Here is a 6,318-nt window from a genome sequence, read left to right as displayed (position 1 = left end):
TAAAATCTATTAATGCAACATCAATATTAATGAATAAAAGACATTAGATAATTGTTTTAATAATTTAAATAGTTGGTTTAATAATATCCAATTGAATTAACTATTTATGTTTGTGGCAGACCGTGGCGTCGACGTTTAATTGAAAAAACTTTATTTTTTTCTGTGTATATTAAATTTACAAAAAAAAACAAAAAAATTGCATTAAAAAATTATAAAATTATAAAAGTATTTTATAAAAGTAATTCAGCTAATTTTATCAATAACGTTATACAATTTGATAAACAATTTATGATTTATATCGTTTTCATTTATAGCGTTTAACAAAATAAATTCAAGAAGCGTTCAATAAGAAAGAAATAAGTTATATCGTTTAATAAACGCCATTTTCAAGATTAATTTCTTAATCTTAATAACATTTAAAATGTTGTTGCTTTTCTTTATTACAGTTATCTTTTACACGGAGTTGGTTTAAGCTATTTATGTATTCTAAGAACCAACGAAAGACAGCACAAACGTCTCAGAATCATGAAGAAATTGCATCATTCGTAACATTGAAATCAACTTGTTTGTATCTCGTCGCTGGATACGAGTGGACCAAAAGAAAGAGACCATATTTTTTGACAAAACGTCATTCGTATGGAGTCAATCCGGAGATTGATTCAACTATGCAATTTGTGGATTAGAGCCACAACTTTACCTATTTAACTGTCCTTGGGGCCATTCTCTAGAAAAAGTATTATAAAACTATAGTCAATTACCTTGAGCGGACATAAGGAGCCGTGGGAAAAATTGCAAAACTGAGATATTTTGTAGATATTTACAAAAACATTTAAATTTGCATATTTCCGCGATCATATTGTTATTCAATATCCCGACTGAAAATAATGACTGTCTGAATCTCCGTCATTACACGCCGGCACGTAACATCGAGGTGACTACTTTGAGGGGAAGCCCCTAATTTCGACGTGCTAGAGCGACTCGGAGTGTTAAGTGCGAAAACGATTGACAGGTACTGTGCACAGCCACGTTCAACAGAGAGTGTGTGTGTGTGTTGTACTTGTTGCATTGCACGAAATGTCTTGAGTGTAAGTGCCGATGTTTCACATTGACATGTAGCATGACGTGCATGCATCCCAGCACGTTAATTAATTTCTAATTAGTCAAGTGACATTCTCGATTGTCTCTGTATGTTTGCCATATGCATGCTACATGAGATGCATATACAATGCTTGACGAAATTTGTAAATTGATATATTTTAAGTTATATCTATCTATATTTTTTTGCGCCAAAATTGATTAACAAAAATGTTAAATAGCTTTAATATGTTGAATGACTAATATTTTAATATACAAAATTTTCTGTCTTCTACATCACTGAGAAACCCATTTCGTTGAATCAACTAAATCCTTGTTTGGATATAAGCAAACAAATTCTTTAGTTAATATAACAAAAATTTGGTTTACATAACAAAAAATTTAGTTGTTAAAAATTTTTTGTTATGTTAACCAAATTTTTGTTATATTAACTAAAAAATTCGTTTGCTCATATCCAAACAAGGATTTAATTGATTCAACAAAATAGGTCCTCAGTGCACTTTCTAATTATTAAATCGAATAATAAAATAACATAAAATTTAGGTAGATTCAAATTTGCTATAAGCAAAGTTATAATTTTAGATATCTACTTAAAAAATATACTATTATGTAAAGCTTTAAATAACGCAAATTTATTTAAAATTTTTTTAAAAACAAAGTTAATTACAAATTAAAAAAAACATAATAAATAATACAAAATATATATATATATATATATATATATATATAAATTAATAATTAACATATTAAAAATTTGTTTAACTTAATACTATATAATAAAAGGTATATTTAAAACATATAGACTTATCGGAAGCATTATTTTTGTTGGATGTTAAGCGTTATTCAAACTGCGCGAGTTGAAAGCTGAAATCTTCGTCTTATGTTGTCATGATTATTTTATGTCATGCATTAGCGAGAGATACAAATACGTGAAGGGATATTATTTCGGAGATATGCCTTATACTATACCGTATTATCGTATACGTAACTTTCCGAGTCAAAAGATTTAGCGGTAAGCTTAGAGAGTCCTCGTCGTATATACTTCGTTCGAAATATGCTACGTATTCCCTGACGAGCGCACTTTAGCCATATCTTTTTGCATCTAGATATTTTGACTAGATAAGGGAAGCAGATAAACATAGGCAGTAATGCTTCGAGTAAACGATATTTTATTAATAATAGAAATATTAAATAGAGATTGCATAGTCCAGATTGCAATAGTACATATATTAACAATATACAGACTCCGTTATAGCTATTAAAATAAAATATGGAATTTTGAACGGTAATAAAATTAAATATTATATAAATTAAAACTAAATGTATATATAAATGGCCATTGTCCACTTTATACTTTTCTCACTTGATATTTATGCAATTGGAGTATAGTAATAAATAGTCTTACTTTACCTTTTATTATAAAAAATTGAGATTGTAAAGGGCACATCAAATTCCAATATTATAATAATTTATGTATATGAATCGTTCGAGAGATGTTTTGTAACGATGCACCCCCACACATGCATCATTCCCGGCGAAGAACTGCCGGATGCCGCCCGACGATCTCCGTCAGGCGAGGAAAGGGCGCGGTGCGCCCACCTTATTTTTTAAACGAAGGAACTGCGATCGTGTGCGCGGCACTCCGCCGCACCGACATCTTCCCGGGTCTCCGACAGACACCGAGGGGAGCCGAACGCCGCCGAGCGCGAGCACGCTTACCGCCACGCCGATCCCGCTCCGCTCCGCCGGCGGCGCGGCTCACGCGGGAATCGGCCTCCCCACCCTAGCGTACCACCCGGGCGAGTATAAAATACCGGCGCCGCGACAGATCGACACTCGCAATCCGAGCTTAGCTACCTGTGCTCCGCTACCCTCGGAGACGAGTACCTTTCCGCTTCCTAGGCCAGCTCACGAAACGGGGTACAGCGTTCTGTGCCTCGCTCGAGAGTTCTCGAGCGCTGACCGCCTTCCTACCCGGGACACCCCGTCTGCCACGGTAACCAGGGGTCGAGCGTGCTCGGCCTCTCGACAAGAGTTCTTGCCGCCGGAACAGTCGGACCTCCTCGTCAACCGATCGACCAGCCTAGCCCCTGGCCGTTCGTTTCCCTTACCTCTGCGCCGCGTAATTAACACCGGATCATATCGCGAGAAAAGAAACCGCGCCGGATAACACACACGCGCCCGCGCCGCGATTTTCGCGCCGCGGGCCGACCAGCCATTGGCCGGCCTCAAGGCCCGTTCGCACGCGTACCGCATCGCGCCGGTGCGGACCACCTGATTCGCGTCCGCCGCATAAACCGAATGCGCCCCCGACATTTGTAATTATCGCGACCGTCTTATAGAATATAATCCGCCCGCGTCCGCCGCATAAACCGAATGCGCTCCCAAAATTTGTAATTATCGCGACCGTCTTATAGAATATAATCCGCCCGCGTCCGCCGCATAAACCGAATGCGCTCCCGAAATTTGTAATTATCGCGACCGTCTTATAGAATATAATCCGCCCGCGTCCGCCGCATACACCGAATGCGTTGTAATTATCGCGGCCGTCTTATAGCATATAATCCGCCCGCGTCCGCCGCATAAACCGAATGCGTGTCCGTACTCTGTAATTGAACCACTGTAATAAACCACGTTTCGTATCAAAACTGCCTTCTGTCTCTGGGCCTACCATCGAACTCCTGGTCCGGCGAGCTAGTCCGCGTTCGATAAAAACAGCCAAAAGGCAGGCCGTTACATTTAATAACAAAATATAGTGACGTGTTAATATGGTGACGTCAGAATATGAAGATGTGTCGTGCAGAATCCATATTCTTATAAAAATACTATCATTAAGAAAGAATGTAGAAAGAATTGACGTTGCGTGTGATAGTTTTCCTACTGCAGTATTAACGACGTACACTTCTGCATTGCGGCAAAGGAAGAATAATGTGTATGAAAGTCGGGAGAACAAGTATGGTTTCGTTTTCTCTTTCTTTTTAACCGATAATAAATAAAGTATATTTTTATATAACCAATATAGTATAATAAAGTATATTTTAGTATTAAAGTATATTTTTAGTATTATCAAGTATATGAAGTAAATTTTTCTTATAATTTTTTAATTCTTTTACTTAATTTTTAATTGTTGATGTTAAAGAGAGTGAATTAAAAAACTGATGCCTTTCTAGAACTTTATAGGATTATATACCAATTGCTGCATATGTACCGCAATGCGCATTGCAGCTATACATGGTTTTCTCGTTGAATTTTCAAATGTATTTACATCTCTCATACTGCGAAGATAAATTGCACATGAATTTCAGTCTAAGTAATTCCGATCTTATATTCATAATACTTTTTAAATTTTGTAAATACAGTATGTTGCACCTAGAAAACCGATTTACTAAATTTATTTCTTTATTTATACGGTTGAATTTTCTCCTTGAAATAAAAACTTAAATTAATATTTTTAATTACCATAATTTATCTACAAGTTATTTCAACAACAAATATTATAATAATTGAATGATCTCAATATTCTAAATAAAATCTAAAATGAAGGCAAACCTTTTCATTGCTTATATTTACGTTATTAAGAATACATTTATCAAAACGTTTGTGCTTTAATTATTAAAAATTTAATAATTAAAATAAACTTAATTAGATCTTTGTAGGGTTGTGTGTGGGGTGATGTGCAACATGGGGTGATGTGCAACGTTTCCGATTCCTGGTCTGCATGTCGACATTTGACAGAACCGCATATTGCCATGTATTTGTGTCGACAGTACCTTTGTTTTAGATAAATAACTCGCGAGATAGCACGCACCCTAGCTGGTTTGCTGTACGAAAAGCGAGTTAAATTTCTCGAGCTGAATTTTTTTTTGCTTTTCACATTTATAGTGATTTTGTGAATTTGTTTTAGTCATCTTATAGGTAAATATTTTTATATTGTCAGTATTTTAAGTGCTTTTGATAATCCAAAGCGATTTTGTGATTTCCTTACATTGTGTTGGTGTCACGCCAGTCCACGCAAAATAGCGTGTTTGGGGTGATGTGCAACACTGTGTCGACATGCAAGGTTGTAACTATTTTACTTGTGACAACTGCGATTCAGATGATAAAAAATAAAGTTTTTTGCGTTTTTCCTTTCATTATATTCATTTTTAAGCGATAAATAAATAAGAAATTAAATTAAAAAATGATTTTTTTGTGAAATTTCTATTTGTCAGAGGTCGATTACAATTAATTTTTTGTTCACCAGATTTCAATTAATTTGTATTTAAGAAGCCTAAATTTAACATTTAAGTCAATTAATGTCGATATTCATGCATTTTTTACCTTAATTTTACCTGTGTTGCACATCACCCCAAAAAAATTTGAAAATGCTAAAACAGATGTTTTTGAAAACTTGAAAAATTTTTAGGAAAAATTTAAAATTTTGAGAATCTAATTACGCCAGAATTTTAGTATTTTTTTTCTCTACATTATACAGCCATGATATATTCAAGAATTTGATTTTTGGATATGTTTTCCGAGCAACGAAAAAAAGTGTTGCACATCACCCCTCACAACCCTACTATATTCCAAGAAAAGAGAGACAATGATTCTAAATTTATTAAAAACATAATTAATTTCTGCTATAATTATCTAGAATAATTATATAATAATTATTCATTCTTTAGTTTGTTTAAAAGTAAAATTAAAAATCATACTATTATATAAAACCCGACTGTTTGTCTGTCGGTCCGTCCGTCTGTCCGCGAACTACTCACTCGTTAATGAACCAAATTTTTACCAAAAGTATATGAAACAGGGGTAGAATTTTCCGCGGAGTGCCATGACGTGTATAGTTTTTTGTTACCAATTTTCTGGAAACCGGTTTTTATAATTATTTCAATTTTTGGGAAATAATTGACCGAATGTCAAAGAATTGGGTATGAAACAGAGGTAGAATTTTTCGGGGAGTGCTATAAAATGTATAATATTTCGTTACTGATCTTTTTGGAAGCCGGTATTAGAAATATTTCCAATTTTTCGGGATTTAATTGACCAAATCGCAAAGAATTATATATGAAGTAGAAGTAGAATTTTACAGGGAGCGTCATGATGTGTAACAGTTTTTGTTACCGATCTGTTTGGAAACCGGTTTTTTAATTTTTCCAATTTTTAAGGAAATAATTGATTGAATCTCAAAGAATTATACATAAAGTAGGGGTAGAATTTCCCGGGGAGTGCTATAAA

Source organism: Temnothorax americanus, unplaced genomic scaffold, assembly GCF_048541705.1.
Source record: "Temnothorax americanus isolate GAGA-0224 unplaced genomic scaffold, ASM4854170v1 Scaffold131, whole genome shotgun sequence".
NCBI lineage: Eukaryota > Metazoa > Arthropoda > Insecta > Hymenoptera > Formicidae > Temnothorax > Temnothorax americanus.
This window is presented reverse-complemented; position numbering follows the sequence as displayed.